A 20540-nucleotide genomic window follows, 5' to 3' on the forward strand; every position below is an offset into this window, starting at 1 on the left:
CCTTTTCATTAAATACTCAAACATCTAACTAAAAAATGCATGAAAACCTCTGCTTCCTTCTCTGAAGGGCCTATCTTTTACTTTTCTTGTCATTTTTTTATGTTGAGTTAACTTCTTCTTATTCCATCCTCAAATACTCTCGACTTGGAAAAATTGTATGTTGGGGAAAGATCCATGCACATATATCCATTTGATATATATATATATATGAGTTATTATTGTTGAAAATTATCCCTAGGATAAGTAAGTTGGGCGATGTAACACTAAACCCCCATCTTGTTTTGTCTATGATGGAAACTGTTTGTTCTGAAAATATGCTCTTGAGTGCCAGAAATCATTAGAAGACTATATGTTAATTGAGTATGTGAAGTTTTGTGAAACATGTTGGGAAACGTTGCATGGAAAACAAAAAAAATTCTACGCACACGAAAGATCTGTCAAGGAGATGCATAGCAACGAGAGGGGAGAGTGTGTCTACGTACCCTCGTAGACCATAAGCGGAAGCGTTTAGTAACGAGATTGATGTAGTCGAACTTCTTCGCGATCCAACCGATCGAGTACCGAACATACGACACCTCCGCATTCAGCACACGTTCAACTCGGTGACGTCCTCCGCCTTATTGATCCAGCAAGATGGCGAGGTAGTGGATGAGTTCCGGCAACACGATGGCGTGGTGACGGTGATGGTGAAGCTCTCTCCACATGGCTTCGCCTAAGCACTACGGAAATATGACTGGGGGTGTAAACGGTGGAGGGGCGCCGCACACGGCTAAGCAATTGTCGTGGTTGTGCTAGGCCCACCCCGCATATAAATAGGTGGGAGGGAGGGAGGAGCAGCCAAGGAGGTGCCCCAAGTAGGCCGGATCCTACTTGGGGTCCTCCCCTAGCCGCGCCCCCACCTTCCTTATATAGGTGCGGGGGAAAGGCAGGGGAGGGAGGCGCCCCCCTTTCCTTTCTCCCATGAGAAGGGGAAGGCAGGAGGGGCTAGCCCTCCCCCTTTCCTTCCCTAGGGCCGGCCGGCCAAGGAGAGGGGCGCACCAGCCCCCTGTGGGCTGGTCTGCCCCCCTTGGCCCATTAGGCCCATATACCTACCGGGGGTACCCGGAACCCCTTCCGGTGACCCGATGACTACCCTGTGCATCCTGAAACTCTTTTGGTGTCCGAATTGAAGGAAATATGCCCTAGAGGCAATAATAAAGTTGTTATTTATATTTCCTTATATCATGATAAATGTTTATTATTCATGCTAGAATTGTATTAACCGGAAACTTAGTACATGTGTGAATATATAGACAAACAAAGTGTCACTAGTATGCCTCTACTTGACTAGCTCGTTGAATCAAAGATGGTTAAGTTTCCTAGCCATAGACATGAGTTGTCATTTGATTAACGGGATCACATCATTAGAGAATGATGTGATTGACTTGACCCATTACGTTAGCTTAGCACTTGATCGTTTAGTATGTTGCTATTGCTTTCTTCATGATTATACATGTTCCTATGACTATGAGATTATGCAACTCCCGAATACCAGAGGAACACTTAGTGTGCTACCAAATGTCACAATGTAACTGGGTGATTATAAAGGTGCTCTACAGGTGTCTCCGATGGTACTTGTTGAGTTGGCATAGATCAGATTAGGATTTGTCACTCCGATTGTCGGAGAGGTATCTCTGGGCCTCTCGGTAATGCACATCACTATAAGCCTTGCAAGCAATGTGACTAATGAGTTAGTTGCGGGATGATGCATTACGGAACAACTAAAGAGACTTGCCGGTAACAAGATTGAACTAGGTATTGAGATACCGACGATCGAATCTCGGGCAAGTAACATACCGATGACAAAGGGAACAACGTATGTTGTTATGCGGTTTGACCAATAAAGATTTTCATAGAATATGTGGGAGCCAATATGAACATCTAGGTTCAGCTATTGGTTATTGACCGGAGACGTGTCTCAGTCATGTCTACATAGTTCTCGAACCCGTAGGGTCCGCATGCTTAACGTTCGGTGACGATCGGTATTATGAGTTTATGTGTTTTGATGTATCGAAGATAGTTCGGAGTCCCGGATGTGATCACGGATATAACGAGGAGTCTCGAAATGGTCGAGACATAAAGATTGAGATATTGGATGACTATATTCGGACACCGGATGAGTTCTGGGGGTCACCGGATAATTAGCAGAGTGCCGGGGGGTTATCGGAACCCCCGGGGGAACTAATGGGCCAACATGGGCCTTGTGAGAGAGAGAGGAGGGGGCCTTAGGGCTGGCCGCGCCCCCCCTTGAGGAGTCCGAATTGGCCAAGGAGGGGGGGGGGCGCCCCCTCTTTCCCTCCCTCTCTCCCTCTCCTTCCTTCCCCCTTCCTCCTACTAGTTGGACTAGGAAAGGGGGAGTCCTACTCCTACTAGGAGGAGGACTCCTCCCCTCCTTGGCGCGCCCCAAGGGCCGGCCGGCCTCCCCACTTGCTCCTTTATATACGGGGGCAGGGGGCACCCTAGAACACAACAGACATTGTCTTAGCCGCGTGCGGTGCCCCCTCCACCATAATCCACCTCGGTCATATCGTTGTAGCGCTTAGGCAAAGTCCTGCGCCAGTAGCTTCATCATCACCGTCATCATGTCGTCGTGCTGACGAAGCTCTCCCTTGACACTCAGCTGGATCAAGAGTTCGTGGGACGTCATCGAGCTGAACATGTGCAGATCGCGGAGGTGCCGTACTTTCCGTACTAGGATCGGTCGGATCGTGAAGACGTACGACTACATCAACCGCGTTGTCATAACGCTTCCGCTTTCGGTCTACGAGGGTACGTGGACAACACTCTCCCCTCTCGTTGCTATGCATCTCCATGATAGATCTTGCGTGTGCGTAGGATTTTTTTTGAAATTACTGTGTTCCCCAACAATGGCATCAGAGCCAGGTCTATGCGTAGATGTTATATGCACAAGTAGAACACAAGTGAGTTGTGGGCTAATAGTCATACTGCTTACCAGCATGTCATACTTTGATTCGGCAGTATTGTTGGATGAAGCGGCCTGGACCGACATTATGCCTACGCTTACGCGAGACTGGTTCTACCAACGTGCTTCGCACATAGGTGGCTGGCGGGTGTCAGTTTCTCCAACTTTAGTTGAATCGAGTGTGGCTACGCCCGGTCCTTGTTGAAGGTTAAAACAACACATACTTGACGAAAAATTGTTGTGCTTTTGATGCGTAGGTAAGAACGGTTCTTGCTCAGCCCGTAGCAGCCACGTAAAACTTGCAACAACAAAGTAGAGGACGTCTAACTTGTTTTTGCAGGGCATGTTGTGATGTGATATGGTCAAGACATGATGCTAAATTTTATTGTATAAGATGATCATGTTTTGTAACAGAGTTATCAGAGCCATATGGTTGTCGCTTTATTGTATGAAATGCAATCGCCATGTAATTGCTTTACTTTATCACTAAGCGGTAGCGATAGTCGTAAAAGCAATAGTTGGCGATATGACAATGATGCTACGATGGAGATCAAGGTGTCGCATCGGTGACGATGGTGATCATGACGGTGCTTTGGAGATGGAGATCAAAGGCACAATATGATGATGGCCATATCATATCACTTATATTGATTGCATGTGATGTTTATCCTTTATGCATCTTATTTTGCTTAGTTCGACGGTAGCATTATAAGATGATCTCTCACTAAATTTCAAGGTACAAGTGTTCTCCCTGAGTATGCACCGTTGCGAAAGTTCATCGTGCCGAGACACCACGTGATGATCGGGTCTGATAAGATCTACGTTCACATACAACGGGTGCAAGCCAGTTTTGCACACGCAGAATACTCAGGTTAAACTTGACGAGGCTAGCATATGCAGATATGGCCTCGGAACACTGAGACCGAAAGGTCGAGCGTGAATCATATAGTAGATATGATCAACATAGTGATGTTCACCATTGAAAACTACTCCATCTCACGTGATGATCGGACATGGTTTAGTTGATATGGATCACGTGATCACTTAGATGATTAAAGGGATGTCTATCTAAGTGGGAGTTCTTAAGTAATTTGATTAATTGAACTTTAATTTATCATGAACTTAGTACCTGGTAGAATTTGGATGTCTATGTTGTTGTAGATAGATGGCCCGTGCTGTTGTTCCGTTGAATTATAATGCGTTCCTAGAGAAAGCTAAGTTGAAAGATGATGGTAGCAACTACACGGACTGGGTCCGTAGCTTGAGGATTATCCTCATTGCTGCACAGAAGAATTACGTCCTGGAAGCACCGCTAGCCGCCAGACCCGCTGCAGGAGCAACGCCAGATGTTATGAACGTCTGGCAGAGCAAAGCTGATGACTACTCGATAGTTCAGTGTGCCATGCTTTACGGCTTAGAACCGGGACTTCAATGACGTTTTGAACGTCATGGAGTGTTAGCCACCATATATGCTAGTGCTTGCTGCAGCTCCACCTCATTACCCCATCTTTTCCTTTAAGCTTAAATAGTCTTGATCTCGCGGGTGTGAGATTGCTGAGTCCTCGTGACTCACAGATACTTCCAAAACAGTTGCAGGTGTCGATGAGACCAGTGCAGATGACGCAACTGAGCTCAAGTGGGAGCTCGATGAAGATCTTGTTCATTGTGTTGTTTCTTTTCATATTGATCAGTAGTGGAGCCCAGTTGGGACGATCAGGGATCTAGCAGTTGGGTTGTCTTCTTTTATTTTGGTTCCGTAGTCGGACCTATGTGTGTATCTTTGTATGATGTATGATTTATTTATGTTTTGTGTGAAGTGGCGATTGTAAGCCAACTCTTTATCCCATTCTTGTTCATTACATGGGATTGTGTGAAGATGACCCTTCTTGCGACAAAACCACAATGCGGTTATGCCTCTAAGTCGTGCCTCGACACGTGGGAGATATAGCCGCATCGTGGGTGTTGCAAGTTGGTAATCAGAGCCATCCCCGACTTAGGAGCCCCCTGCTTGATCGAATCGCTGGCGTTGTTGAGTCTAGAACAAAATGTTTTGAGTCTTAGGATTATATATATCGGAGAGTAGGATTCTTTTTACTCCTCAGTCCCTTCGTCGCTCTGGTGAGGTCTCCTGACGTAGAAGTTTTGACTTTTCTCTCCTCAAATTTCACTAAATTTTTTTTAGGATCACGCGGGTATCTTGGAATCGTTCCGATGGTTTTGTGACGAGAACATTGTTCTTGGTCCCTCCTGACATTTAGGGGTTGTGGCAGTGTCCAAGGGGAGTTGAGCTCCGAGGTGTTGTCGTCACAATTTTATCGTTGCAGTTCTGGAATACCTGAGTTTCGCCGACATCGAAATCTCTTTTATGCAGTTGTTGGTGAGATCACCTCGACGCCACCCAGTACTGGGGCGGGAGTTCGGGAGTATTGCCATAACTAGTATAACAGATGCTTTTCGAAGGTTGAGGTAAACAATTTTCGGAGTTTTCTTGGTTATGTGTTGACGGATGGATACAGCTGGATCTAGGGATTGTTAGTTGGGTGATATATTTTGTGTCCCCTGTATCCCCAACACCTGATTGCATAACCAGAAAGTTTCGGGAGTTTATAAGTGGGAATTCAAGTAGCCTTAGGATATCTTTCCGACAGACGCATGTTATGAGATTGGGGTTCGACGTCTAGTGGTCCGCCTGTACACGGTTGGTTTTACAGTGGTCTCGTAGTGTCTTAAAGAGTCCTTGGCTATGCCGACTCGGGGACGCTTCGTATCTCATGTGCACATCCTTGTACATGATGGTGTTGTACGATCGAGCCCGTGTGGGCCCCACCATGAAAACTTCGGACGAAATCTCTATCATATGTTTGTTCCGGCTTATTTTGCAAGCCAATCCTTTGTTTTGTTTTGTTTTGTGGTATTCGGGTTGCTTCGAAGTCAAGTGTTGATTCCATACCTTCCTAAGCGGTGTTCTCTTACTTCTATGTGGATACTAATCATTCTTGATCATCGAGGTCATCATGTTAATTTCTTTTCCAACCGGCGTGCTTCTCTTTAAGTGGATCCGATCTTTTCAACATCCGCAAGATCAACTCTAAGTTTTCTCAACGGTGTTTATTCCATCTGCCCCAAGTTGCCTTTGTTTTTCCCGCCCTCCCACCCTTCTTCCTTCAAGGAATCAGATTTCTTAATCAAGTATCCATTTTATTCATGTGAAGTCCCTTTATTCTTTTCAATCAATGTTCTTAGTCGGTGGTTCTCATGAAGATGTTCTTCAAGTTTTTTCATTCTTCATTCTTTTTCTTCTTCGGTGGATTCAATTCAAGCTTCAGTGTTGATCGTATTCTTTTCCTCGTTTCAAATACTTTCTCATGTCGGTGCATCTCTTAATCATCCACCTATTGCTATTCATGTTATCTGGAGTGCTGAAGATATCTATGAAGATTCACATTTCCATTCCAAATCTATTCAAGCTATTTCGAGGTTGTTATCACATTCAAGCCATGTAATTCAACCGGTGCAATCTCCTTTTCAAGTAATCTTTTCAACGGTGTATCTTTTGAGTGGGCCCTAACCCACAGGTTTTTTTCCAGGATCTTACCTGACTCTTCTAATTCTTTTCGGAGTTATTCTCAAATTCTTTGCAAAGTTTGACGTAAGAATGATTTATCATCAGTCATATTTCTTTCTCCAAGATCTTTCAAATTCTTTTCATTGTTGATTCAACCTTTCTATTCTTCATGGTTCCGGAGTGCCTCATAAATTCATGGTGGTGTTTCTCGTCATCATTCTCAACATTTGAAGACCGAAGAAGAGTTTTTTTCTCCTAAATCTTGGTCCGTTCTCTTGAAGATTCATAGTTCTAGCTTATGCCATCCTCTCATAATTGTTTTCGGTTGTGAGAATTCTTTCTTACCCATCCGGAGCATTTCATGAGTTGTTTCCATTTCTTGATCATCCAAAGGCCATCATTTCAGAAGATTTCTTCGTTCTAAGTTCTCAGCCTCGTTCTCCAAATCTTACCGGTGCATCGTTCAAGTATCCTCTAGTCAGCTCGTGATCTCTTCGTTCTCGTGTATCAAATTCCCTCGAGTAGTTTCGCGCGTTCTTTAATTCTACCGGTGATTCGTCCCCTTTTCTTCAATTGTTTTCAATTCTCGCGGTGGTCCATTGAAGATTTCTCTTTCCTCATTATCATATCAATTTATTCGTTGTTTCAATCCTACCGGTGGTTCGATGAACACCTTCACTAGTTTGCGCTATATCTATCTTAATCCTTTCTACAAGAATAAGTAGTATGCCAATTTCGTTGCTTGTCATCAATCTAAATTGGTGAAGGATACGCGTAATGTAATTCTTATTCTTGCTTCCTCCAAGTGAGTAATTCCTTCTTCCGGAGTTCGTTCATGATATCAAATTCTCGGCTCCAAGTTGTTCATCTTTTCTTTCCAGAGCTCCAAGTTATTTCAATTATATCATTTCAAAGCTTCATCTAATCATTGCAAGGCTTCTCCCGGAGTTCTTTTCAAGTTTCCATTTCGTTTGATCATTCTTTTATTACCGGAGTTCTTCATGGAGGCTCTACATGGTGGTTCGTCAAGGATTCTTTTCATTTTTCAATTGTTCTTCAAGATTTCTCTTGAAGTTATGATCCGTCAAGCTATACTCTAAAATAAACATGGTGCTCAACACATGTTTGTTTTGAGAAGTTCAAGCATTCTTCATCTTGCATTCCGAAGTGCAATTCGCTCTACCTTATCATTTGAGGTGGTGTTATGTCATTCTTGTCAATTTGAGTTCGCGTTTCATGATTCACATGTTGTCAAGAATGAGATATTTTATATCCACCAATCTCTTTGTTGGATTTATCTTGTGTCATGTTTCACCTAAAGCCTTCCCTAAGGAATGTTGCTAATTGTGGTGTCTAACAATGATCCAAGTTTTCTCCTATCCTCTCGGCGAGAGAAGATTTCATCTCTTCGTTGATCTCAAGCAAGCAATTGTTTTCGTTAGTGGAAAAAATTGCACCTCATAATTTTGAGAAGTTTTCCATAAGCCCACTACAAGCTTATTCTTTTCGTTGTTGCTTTTCCAACAACTCCGTTCAATCCTACTTCGTAAGGATGCTCCTTAAAATTCATTTATGGTAGGAGATGTTGTTTTCATTCTGCGTTCTATTCACTCCAACTATCTAACTATCATGCTTTGTTTCCGGAGGCTTGTGATGTTGCTCTCTTCGACCAATCATCTTGTTTTGTCAAGATCATGCAATTTTTCCTTTCTTATCCGTTTAGCCGGAGTGCTGTCTGAAATCTTTCTTACCCCTTGTGCCATTCTTTCATTAGTTCCGGAGACAATGTGTTGTTAATTTCATCGAGTATCCTCTCATCTTGTCAATATCATGTTCAATTCCTTCCATTTACAGGCGGAGTGCTGCCCAAATTATATCATTCTTATTCCTTCCCTATCTTGTTTTAACCGGAGTGGTTTAAATATCTATCGTGTTAATTAACCTCAAGGTTCACATGGTGTTCCTTGTCTCTCTTTTCTACCGGTGTGCTTTCATATTTCTTTTGATCCGTTAAGCTCTCGTTTCTTATTCTTCAACCTACAAAGGTTCTCGCAATGTTCATTGTTCCTATTGCTGAACGGAGTGTTTTAAATTTTGTTCATCTCCGCTGTGTCATTTTCTAAAGCTTTGCGACCTCTCAAGGTTCTTTGGTTTCACTCATTTGTCAAAGAAGCAATTAGTTTTACCTCTTCTCTTCCTCTTCCGTTTTCCCTCCGGTGCCATCCTAGATCTCGGGACGAGATACTATTGTAGTGGTGGAGTGTTGTAACGCCCCGAGACCGACGCTCCAGACGCCTTCCATATATTTCGTGTTCGGCGTGTGTTTATTTGTGTGTTGCATTCATCATCTCATCATTTGCATTGCATCGGCACTTCGTTGCCGTCATGCTTTAAAACTTGCATCCGCTCGTAGTTGCCGCGTCCCCCCTTGCGTTCGTTGACCGTTCTGAGTCTAACCGGATTTTCGATTCTCTCTTGTCTGACCGTTTGACCCTCTCTGCACAACCACCCACCCCCTCGCGCGCGTCCGAAAGTTGTCCCGTACCCGACCCGGTTTGTTGTTACCGTTGGATTCGGATCATCCCCAAACATCTGCAAAACATCTCCGTTTTCTTATTTGGACTTCCTAGCCTATTTTTCTCGTCCACTCAATTTTAATCGGAGGGACCGAATTAGCACATACTCAAAAATCCATCTGCTATAAATAATGACCCAACCCTAATTTTTAGGGGAGCTGTCCCATCAATCCCTCCCCGCCGCCACTCCTCGTCCTCCTCGGGATCCCTCCCGATCCACCCATTCCACCAACCAGAGACTTCCCTGCTCGATCCCAAGGGGATCACGAGCAGCTCATCCCCGCTGCCGACGGACCAGGCCGGACCTCGCGCCCCTGCCCTTTCTCTTCCTTTCTTCTTCTTCCCGTGCCTCACATCTCTCTGTGGCCTCTCGTTCTCTCTCCCGCAGGAGCCCATGGCGAGCCTGACCGAGCCCCTCACATGGCGCCCTCGCGCCCGAGCTCTTCATCAGCCCCGCGTCACCGGAGTCAAGCCACCGGCCGCCCGAGCCTTGTGCGCCTCTGCCTCGAGGACCTCCTCGTCCCCAACCAGGACGCCATGGTCGACCTCCTCTGTTCGTCCTCTGCCTCGTGCGTGACCCCGTCGACCGGATCTGCTCGAGCTCGCCGTCCCAAGGCCTAGCAGCCGGCTTGCCCTGCTCCTGCCTCCCCCAGAGCAGCGTTGCGCCGGCGCCCGTCGGTTCCCGCATCGCCGGCGAGCATCATCAGGCTCAGGTCGCGTGGCCATCGCCCTCGCCTTCCCTCTTCTTTCTTCTTTTCCGTTCTGCTCCTTCCCCTCTGAGAGATCCCTCTCCCTCTCTTTCTTCAAGTGCACAGGAGGTGCTCCGCCCGTTGCTGCTGTTCGCAGGAGTTCCGGTGCCCCAGATCCGCCGTGGCGCTGCCGTCCGCCGTGCTCCCTGCCGCACCGAAGTTCCGCCGTTGACTGCGCTACCCCGAGGCGTTCTGCCTCCTTCTGTCGGGAGAAAATAGAGGAAGCCGCCGCTGCCGCGCGCCGCCAAGCTCCACGCCACCGGAGACCTCCAGCGCGCCCTCTGCCTCGCGCGTCCGCGCGCCTGGGACGCCACCCCTGTGCCCGTTGCCGAGCCCCTGCTTAGCCTCGCCGCCGGCCTCTGCTTCGCCCCTGCCGCCATTCTTCTGCAGCGAGATGCAGCAGCGCTGCATCGAGCGCACGCCCGCGCCGCCGCGTGGGCTTCGTCGCCCTTCACCAGCAAGCAGGCCCAGTGCCCCCTTCCAGCCTCCCTCTCCAAGCCGAACGGGCCAAGGCCCACTGGGTGAGGCCACACCCCAGTGCCCCTTTGATTATTCTTCTGTTGGGCCTGCTCCGGTTTTAGATTCGGCCCAGTGTATTTTTTCCCATGTCTGCGATTTATCTAATTTCTAGAGTATTACTGTTTTACAGAAAACCCCTTGCACTTCATGCATATAATAACTCCACAACCGTGCATCGGATTAAAACAAACTAAATATGTAAAATGCTTAGAATTTTGTGTAGATTAATAATTTGCCACTTTCATCCCATGTTAAAATGTTTAAAATGGTGTTTATTTAATTTTGCATAAATGCCATGTTAAAATGATTTATTTCATAACTAAATAACCGTAGCTCGGATTTTAATAAACTTTATATGTAAATGGGGTAGAAAAATGCCTAGTTTAACTTGGTGCACTTCATTTTGCTGTTTAACAATATTAAAATTGCGTTTATGGCAGAACAGTACCAATCCCAATATATGGACATGAGGTTTTTCCGGAATTGTTGTTTATTATTTCCGGCCTCATTTAACTTGCTTAAATAGATAGTTTATTATGCTTCACCTCTTGCCATGTTAATCAACATTTAATATTGTTGGGTCCATAAACGAGAGAGAACTAAATAATTGTTGTGGTGTTTCGTCAATATGCAACTCGTTGCATATTGAGCTCCACTTAATTTGTTGTGTTGTTTGTTGCACTTTGCCATGCCATGCATATTTAAACCGGACATGCATCATACTTGATTGTGCATCATGCCATGTTTATGATTGTCTGTTTACCGTGTTGTTTGCTTCTTTCCGGGTTGCTTCTCCCGTTAGCTTCGGTTTCATTCCGGAGTTGTGAGGATTCGTTCGACTCCGTCCGCTTGTCTTCTTCGCGGACTCGTTCTTCTTCCTTGCGGGATTTCAGGCAAGATGACCATACCCTCGAAATCACTTCTATCTTTGCTCGCTAGTTGTTCGCTCTATTGCTATGCTGCGCTACCTACCACTTGCTATATCACGCCTCCCAAATTGCCATGAACCTCTAACCTTTGTCACCCTTCCTAGCAAACCGTTGTTTGGCTATGTTACCGCATTGCTCAGCCCCTTCTTATAGCGTTGCTAGTTGCAGGTGAAGATGAAGATTGCTCCATGTTGGATTATGTTTATGTTGGGATATCACAATATTTTCTTATATTATTAATGCATCTATATACTTGGTAAAGGGTGGAAGGCTCGGCCTTATGCCTGGTGTTTTGTTCCACTCTTGCCGCCCTAGTTTTCGTCATACCGGTGTTGTGTTCCTTGATTTTGCGTTCCTTACGCGGTTGGGTGATTTATGGGACCCCCTTGACAGTTCGCTTTGAATAAAACTCCTCCAGCAAGGCCCAACCTTGGTTTTACCATTCGCCTGCCTAAGCCTTTTTCCCTTGGGTTCTGCAGACTCAAGGGTCATCTTTATTTTAAACCCCCGGGCCAGTGTTCCTCTGAGTGCTGGTCCAAACTAGAGCCACTTGCAGCGCCACCTCGAGGAAACTCGAGGTCTGGTTTTAGTTGTACGTAGTGTTCATCCGGTGTGCCCTGAGAACAAGATATGTGCAGCTCCTATCGGGATTTGTCGGCACATTCGGGCGGCTTTGCTGGTCTTGTTTTACCATTGTCGAAATGTCTTGTAAACCGGGATTCCGAGACTGATCGGGTCTTCCCGGGAGAAGGAATATCCTTCGTTGACCGTGAGAGATTATAATGGGCTAAGTTGGGACACCCCTGCAGGGTATTATCTTTCGGAAGCTGTGCCCGCGGTTATGTGGCAGATGGGAATTTGTTAATGTCCGGTTGTAGAGAACTTGACACTCGACCTTAATTAAAATACATCAACCGCGTGTGTAGCCGTGATGGTCTCTTCTCGGCGGAGTCCGGGAAGTGAACACGGTTTCCGGGTTATGTTTGACGTAAGTAGGAGTTCAGGATCACTTCTTGATCATTGCTAGTTCACGACCGTTCCGTTGCTGCTCTTCTCGCTCTCATTTGCGTATGTTAGCCACCATATATGCTAGTGCTTGCTGCAGCTCCACCTCATTACCCCATCTTTTCCTTTAAGCTTAAATAGTCTTGATCTCGCGGGTGTGAGATTGCTGAGTCCTCGTGACTCACAGATACTTCCAAAACAGTTGCAGGTGCCGATGAGACCAGTGCAGATGACGCAACTGAGCTCAAGTGGGAGCTCGATGAAGATCTTGTTCGTTGTGTTGTTTCTTTTCATATTGATCAGTAGTGGAGCCCAGTTGGGACGATCAGGGATCTAGCAGTTGGGTTGTCTTCTTTTATTTTGGTTCCGTAGTCGGACCTATGTGTGTATCTTTGTATGATGTATGATTTATTTATGTTTTGTGTGAAGTGGCGATTGTAAGCCAACTCTTTATCCCATTCTTGTTCATTACATGGGATTGTGTGAAGATGACCCTTCTTGCGACAAAACCACAATGCGGTTATGCCTCTAAGTCGTGCCTCGACACGTGGGAGATATAGCCGCATCATGGGCGTTACATGGAGCATATGAGATGTTCCAAGAGTTGAAGTTAATATTTCAAGCAAATGCCCGGATTGAGAGATATGAAGTCTCCAATAAGTTCTACAGCTGCAAAATGGAGGAGAATAGTTCTGTCAGTGAGCATATACTCAAAATGTCTGGGTATAACAATCACTTGATTCAATTGGGAGTTCATCTTCCTGATGATAGTGTCATTGACAGAATTCTTCAATCACTGCCACCAAGCTACTAGAGCTTCGTGATGAACTATAATATGCAAGGGATGGATAAGACGATTCCCGAGCTCTTCGCAATGCTAAAGGCTGCGGAGGTAGAAATCAAGAAAGAGCATCAAGTGTTGATGGTCAACAAGACCACCAGTTTTAAGAAAAAGGGTAAAGGGAAGAAGGGGAACTTCAAGAAGAACGGCAAGCAAGTTGCTGCTCAAGTGAAGAAGCCCAAGTCTGGACCTAAGCCTGAGACTGAGTGCTTCTACTACAAAGGGACTGGTCACTGGAAGCGGAACTGCCCCAAGTATTTGGCGGATAAGAAGGATGGCAAGGTGAACAAAGGTATATGTGATATACATGTTATTGATGTGTACCTTACTAATGCTCGCAGTAGTGCCTGGGTATTTGATACTGGTTCTGTTGCTAATATTTGCAACTCGAAATAGGGACTACGGATTAAGCGAAGATTGGCTAAGGACGAGGTGACGATGCGCGTGGGAAATGGTTCCAAAGTCAATGTGATCGCAGTCGACACGCTACCTCTACATCTACCTTCGGGATTAGTTTTAGACCTAAATAATTGTTATTTGGTGCCAGCGTTGAGCATGAACATTATATCTGGATCTTGTTTCATGCGAGACGGTTATTCATTTAAATCAGAGAATAATGGTTGTTCTATTTATATGAGTAATGTCTTTTATGGTCATGCACCCTTGAGGAGTGGTCTATTTTTGTTGAATCTTGATAGTAGTGATACACATATTCATAATATTGAAGCCAAAAGATGCAGAGTTGATAATGATAGTGCAAGTTATTTGTGGCACTGCTGTTTGGGTCATATTGGTGTAAAGCGCATGAAGAAACACCATTCTGATGGACTTTTGGAATCACTTGATTATGAATCACTTGGTACTTGCGAACCATGCCTCATGGGCAAGATGACTAAAACGCCGTTCTCCGGAACAATGGAGCGAGCAAAAAATTTATTGGAAATCATACATACTGATGTATGTGGTCCGATGAATGTTGAGGCTCACGGCAGGTATCATTATTTTCTCACCTTCACAGATGATTTGAGCAGATATGGGTATATCTACTTGATGAAGCATAAGTCTGAAACATTTGAAAAGTTCAAAGAATTTCAGAGTGAAATGGAAAATCATCATAACAAGAAAATAAAGTTTCTACGATCTGATCATGGAGGAGAATATTTGAGTTACGAGTTTGGTCTTCATTTGAAACAATGCGAAATAGTTTCGCAACTCACGCCACCCGGAACACCACAACGTAATGGTGTGTCCGAACGTCGTAACCGCACTTTATTAGATATGGTGCGATCTATGATGTCTCTTACTGATTTAGCGCTATCATTTTGGGGTTATGCTTTAGAGACGGCTGCATTCACGTTAAATAGGGCACCATCTAAATTCGTTGAGACGACGCCTTATGAACTGTGGTTTGGTAAGAAACCCAAGTTGTCGTTTCTTAAAGTTTGGGGCTGCGATGCTTATGTGAAAAATCTTCAACCTGATAAGCTCGAAACCAAATCGGAGAAATGTGTCTTCATAGGATACCCAAAGGAGACTGTTGGGTACACCTTCTATCACAGATCCAAAGGCAAGACATTCGTTGCTAAGAATGGATCCTTTCTAGAGAAGGAGTTTCTCTCGAAAGAAGTGAGTGGGAGGAAAGTAGAACTTGATGAGGTAACTGTACCTACTCCCTTATTGGAAAGTAGTTCATCACAGAAATCTGTTCATGTGACTCCTACACCAATTAGTGAGGAAGCTAATGATGATGATCATGTAACTTCGGATCAAGTTACTACCGAACCTTGTAGGTCAACCAGAGTAAGATCCGCACCAGAGTGGTACGGTAATCCAGTTCTGGAGGTCATGTTACTTGACCATGACGAACCTACGAACTATGAGGAAGCGATGATGAGCCCAGATTCCGCAAAATGGCTTGAGGCCATGAAATCTGAGATGGGATCCATGTATGAGAACAAAGTGTGGACTTTGGTTGACTTGCCCGATGATCGGCAAGCCATCGAGAATAAATGGATCTTCAAGAAGAAGACTGACGCTGAGGGTAATGTTACTGTCTACAAAGCTTGACTTGTTGCGATTTTTTTCGACAAGTTCAAGGAGTTGACTATGATGCGACATTCTCACCCGTAGCGATGCTTAAGTCCTCCCGAATCATGTTAGCAATTGCTGCATTTTATGATTATGAAATTTGGCAAATGGATGTAAAGACTGCATTCCTGAATGGATTTCTGGAAGAAGTGTTGTATATGATGCAACCTGAAGGTTTTATCGATCCAAAGGATGCTAACAAAGTGTGCAAGCTCCAGCGATCCATTTATGGACTGGTGCAAGCATCTCGGAGTTGGAATAAACATTTTGATAGTGTGATCAAAGCATATGGTTTTATACAAACTTTTGGAGAAGCCTGTATTTACAAGAAAGTGAGTGGGAGCTCTGTAGCATTTCTAATATTATATGTGGATGACATATTGTTGATTGGAAATGATATAGAATTTCTGGATAGCATAAAAGGATACTTGAATAAGAGTTTTTCAATGAAAGACCTCGGTGAAGCTGCTTATATAGCATTAAGATCTATAGAGATAGATCAAGACGCTTAATTGGACTTTGACAGAGCACATACCTTGACAAAGTTTTGAAGAAGTTCAAAATGGATCAAGCAAAGAAAGGTTTCTTGCCTGTGTTACAAGGTGTGAAGTTGAGTCAGACTCAATGCTCGACCACTCCAGAAGATAGAGAGAAAATGAAAGTCATTCCCTATGCTTCAGCAATAGGTTCTATCATGTATGCAATGTTGTGCACCAGACCTGATGTGTGCCTTGCTATTAGTTTAGCAGGGAGGTACCAAAGTAATCCAGGAGTGGATCACTGGATAGCGGTCAAGAACATCCTAAAATACCTGAAAAGGACTAAGGATATGTTTCTCTTTTATGGAGGTGACAAAGAGCTCGTCGTAAATGGTTACGTCGATGCAAGTTTTGACACTGATCTGGATGACTCTAAGTCACAAACTGGATACGTATTTATATTGAACGGTGGAGCTGTCAGTTGGTGCAGTTCTAAGCAAAGCGTCGTGGCGGGATCTACGTGTGAAGCGGAGTACATAGCTGCTTCAGAAGCAGCAAATGAAGGAGTCTGGATGAAGGAGTTCATATCCGATCTAGGTGTCATACCTAGTGCATCGGGTCCAATGAAAATCTTTTGTGACAATACTGGTGCAATTGGCTTGGCAAAGGAATCCAGATTTCACAAGAGAACCAAGCACATCAAGAGACGCTTCAATTCCATCCGCGATCAAGTCAAGGAGGGAGACATAGAGATTTGCAAGATACATACGGATCTGAATGTTGCAGACCCGTTAACTAAGCCTCTCTCACGAGCAAAACATGACCATCACCAAGACTCCATGGGTGTTAGAATTATTACTATGTAATCTAGATTATTGACTCTAGTGCAAGTGGGAGACTGAAGGAAATATGCCCTAGAGGAAATAATAAAGTTGTTATGTATATTTCCTTATATCATGATAAATGTTTATTATTCATGCTAGAATTGTATTTACCGGAAACTTTGTACATGTGTGAATACATAGACAAACAGAGTGTCACTAGTGTGCCTCTACTTGACTAGCTTGTTGAATGAAAGATGGTTAAGTTTCCTAGCCATAGACATGAGTTGTCATTTGATTAACGGGATCACATCATTACAAAATGATGTGATTGACTTGACCCATTCCGTTAGCTTAGCACTTGATTGTTTAGTATGTTGCTATTGCTTTCTTCATGACTTATACATGTTCCTATGACTATGAGATTATGCAACTCCCGAATACCAGAGGAACACTTAGTGTGCTACCAAATGTCACAACGTAACTGGGTGATTATAAAGGTGCTCTATAGGTGTCTCTGATGGTACTTGTTGAGTTGGCATAGATCGAGATTAGGATTTGTCACTCTGATTGTCGGAGAGGTATCTCTGGGCCCTCTCGGTAATGCACATCACTATAAGCCTTGCAAGAAATGTGACTAATGAGTTAGTTGCGGGATGATGCATTACAGAACGAGTAAAGAGACTTGCCGGTAATGAGATTGAACTAGGTATTGTGATACCGACGACCGAATCTCGGGCAAGTAACATACCGATGACAAAGGGAACAACGTATGTTGTTATGCGGTTTGACCGATAAATATCTTTGCCGGTGTCAAAACCGGCGGATCTCGGGTAGGGGGTCCCGAACTGTGTGTCTAGGGTCGATGGTAACAGGAGACGGGGGACACGATGTTTACCCTGGTTCGGGCCCTCTTGATGGAGGTAATACCCTACTTCCTGCTTGATTGATCTTGATGAATATGAGGATTACAAGAGTTGATCTACCACGAGATCGTAATGGCTAAACCCTAGATGTCTAGCATGTATGATTGTGATTATGATTGCCTCTACGGACTAAACCCTCTGATTTATATAGACACCAGAGGGGCCTAGGGTTGTACAGAGTCGGTTTACAAAGGAAGGAATCTACATATCCGAATGCCAAGCTTGCCATCCACGCAAAGGAGAGTCGCATCCGGACACGGGAAGAACTCTTCTGTCTTGTATCTTCATAGCCCATTAGTCCGACCCATGTTACATAGTCCGGACGCCCAAGGACCCCTTAATCCAGGACTCCCTCAGTAGCCCCCGAACCAGGCTTCAATGAAAATGTATCCGACGCGTTGACTGTCTTTGCATTGCAAGGCGGGTTCCTTCTCCGATTACTTCAAAGTACCTAACCCGAAAAGTTGTACTCGGTTTGTGTTTTAATGTCACACCCTTTGGCTTCTGCGCCTCCATTGCTTCTGCTTCCACATGTCGAGTGAATACAAGAGGTCAGGGTATTTTTTGCACATAACACCCGGGCCATGTAAGGAAGGCATCTATTTAAAGAGATTGGATCTCAGATCCCATTCCACACCAAGCGGAAGATCCTTAGAAATCACTAGGAGAAACCATTCCAACATGGCTAGCATTCCCAGTTCTTCCTCCCGCCCCCACGGCTCCAAAAAAGGCGATTGGGAGAGATGTTCCGTATCCCACAATCAACTGATTAAGCTTCAAACGCAGGGATTTCTTCCCCCTACGGATTTGGTCCCCGTTTGGGCAGGATTGACCTCCTTTGATGGCGAAGCCCAGGCGGAAAATTTCCCCAGTCCAACCAGGGGGGAACGAGTGTGCTTCGTTTCCTATTTGCTAAGAGGCGTCGGGTTTCCAATCCACCCTTTTCTCCGAGGACTCGTGGAGTATTACGGTCTCCAGTTGCACAACTTCACTCCTACCTCCATCCTGCATATCGCGGGTTTTGTTGCTCTTTGCGAGCTATTCCTGGGTTGTGAGGCCCATTTTGAGTTATGGAGAAAACTATTATGACTCGTCCCTCGCACCCAAAAGGGATCCATATTGAGGTGGGCGGTGCCGAAGTATGGCACATAGCCGGGACCGGATACCTGTCTGGCACGCTGAAGAAGGCGTTCGAGGAGTGGCCCTTAGAGTGGTTCTATATTGAGGACGTCACTCTCCCCGACCCAGTCCGAATGGGTCTTCCCGAATTTTCCAGTGCTCCCTTGAAGAAACACCAAAGCTGGCGCCCTCGGAGCCTCGAGGAGGAGGATAGTGCGGAAGTCCAACAATTAATGGGCAAGATAAGGACACTCGCCCAGTCCGTAATATCAATAATCGAGGTAATGGCCACTTCCATAGCGCGAGGTGTCCAGCCACTCCAATTCAGGGGGCTACCATGTGGCACTATAATGGGGAAGATGATGCCTCCCGCTGTGGACAAAAGGGTCCGGATTCCCTCACTGCCCTGGCCGCAATATTGGCCGACCTGTATAAAGGGGAAAAAGAGGAGTTCACTCGTCTTACACGCCGAGAGGGATTTTCCATGTACAATCCTCCTAGCTGGGCGAGTTTAACTCCCACCATGTTACTCAATCCTTTCCTTGAGCCACTTTTAATTGAGATTAACCCGTCCATTTGTAACAGGAACGACGGAAGGTTACCGCGGGAATCTATAGCCCCGCCCCACAGCCGGAGGACCATAACTGGGACCTTGACCCCGGATTCGTAGAGGATCGGGACATATTTGTAGAGCTTGAGGAGGGAGTATTCTACCAGGCGAGCTATGATGGCACAGAAGTGGCCATCGTGGCCGATTATACCGGTCTCCTTCCTGCCTCGCATGTAAGTAATCAGGAGACATCTCCTCCAAAAGAGCCTCCTCGTAACGCCTCACCCACCGCACCGTCTCATGCTCCAAAGGGGAGGCGCTCGGCACGCCATGCTGCACCTGAGGTGACTCACAAGAGAGCGGCGCCTATGCCGGGCAGGCCTTCGAAGAGGAAGGCAAATGAAACACAACCAAGCCTTCATCGAAGAGGTATGGTTTTTTAAATATGCTCCTTGGAAGTCACATCGAATTGTGACATTTCCCGTTGTGTCTTAACAGGAAGAGCGTTCGCCGGACTATGTCCGGGGATCCTGCCGGTCATGCCTCCACCAGCCAGGTTCTAGACCCTGCCTTAAGGACAGAGGCTGACGCGGGAGTGACCCCGAATTGTCCTTCTGCAGAGGATTCGGATGATGTATCCGTTACGAACTCTGAAGTGGAGAGTGCCATGAATCACCAGCATCGGAGGGCCGCTCTCCGCGACCCCGGCTTTTCAAAAGAGGCATTCAATGCCTTCAGCTCAGCTGATGCATACATCCGAGCTGCTCGGGATGGGCTTGCCAGAGCCACGGACCAGCATTTAAAAGATATGCGGGTAAGTACAGATTTGGTAATCATATACCAGTAGCCCCCGAGACTTGAAGCAGTTGATAGAACTGATTTAAGGATCATTGTATAATCAGGCACTCACGAAGAAGAATAGCCTGTTGTCTCAAGAGCTGGAAAAGTGTCAGACCCGGTTGGCTGCAGTTACCGCCGAACTGGAGAAATTCAAGAAGGCAACGCCTGGTAATATTCCCTTCCATCCAGAAAAATGTAATCATATACCAGTAATGTTAATATTGTTGCGTTTCCGATGACAGGATCAACAGATCAACTGGAAGGGGAACTGAAAGTCGCGCAGGCGGGCAAATAAGAGGCCAAAAGGCAACTGGCCGCAGGTGAACATGTGCTGACACGGGTCAGGGATGAAAAGAACAAGCTGCAGGATTCCAATACCCTGCTGGGCAAAGAACTAAAAGATGTGCGAGACCAGCTAGCTGACGCCGTCAAGGAGAATAGGAGGCTATGAGGCAGCATATCCAGTATGCTTTTGACCTTACCTTTATGTAATTCAGCGAAGAAATGATCTAATAGATTTATGTCTGCAGGTATGCTGACTGGCCGTCCCGAAGAGGAAATGTCCGGCTCT

Source organism: Aegilops tauschii, chromosome 4, assembly GCF_002575655.3.
Source record: "Aegilops tauschii subsp. strangulata cultivar AL8/78 chromosome 4, Aet v6.0, whole genome shotgun sequence".
Classification (NCBI taxonomy): Eukaryota; Viridiplantae; Streptophyta; class Magnoliopsida; order Poales; family Poaceae; genus Aegilops; species Aegilops tauschii.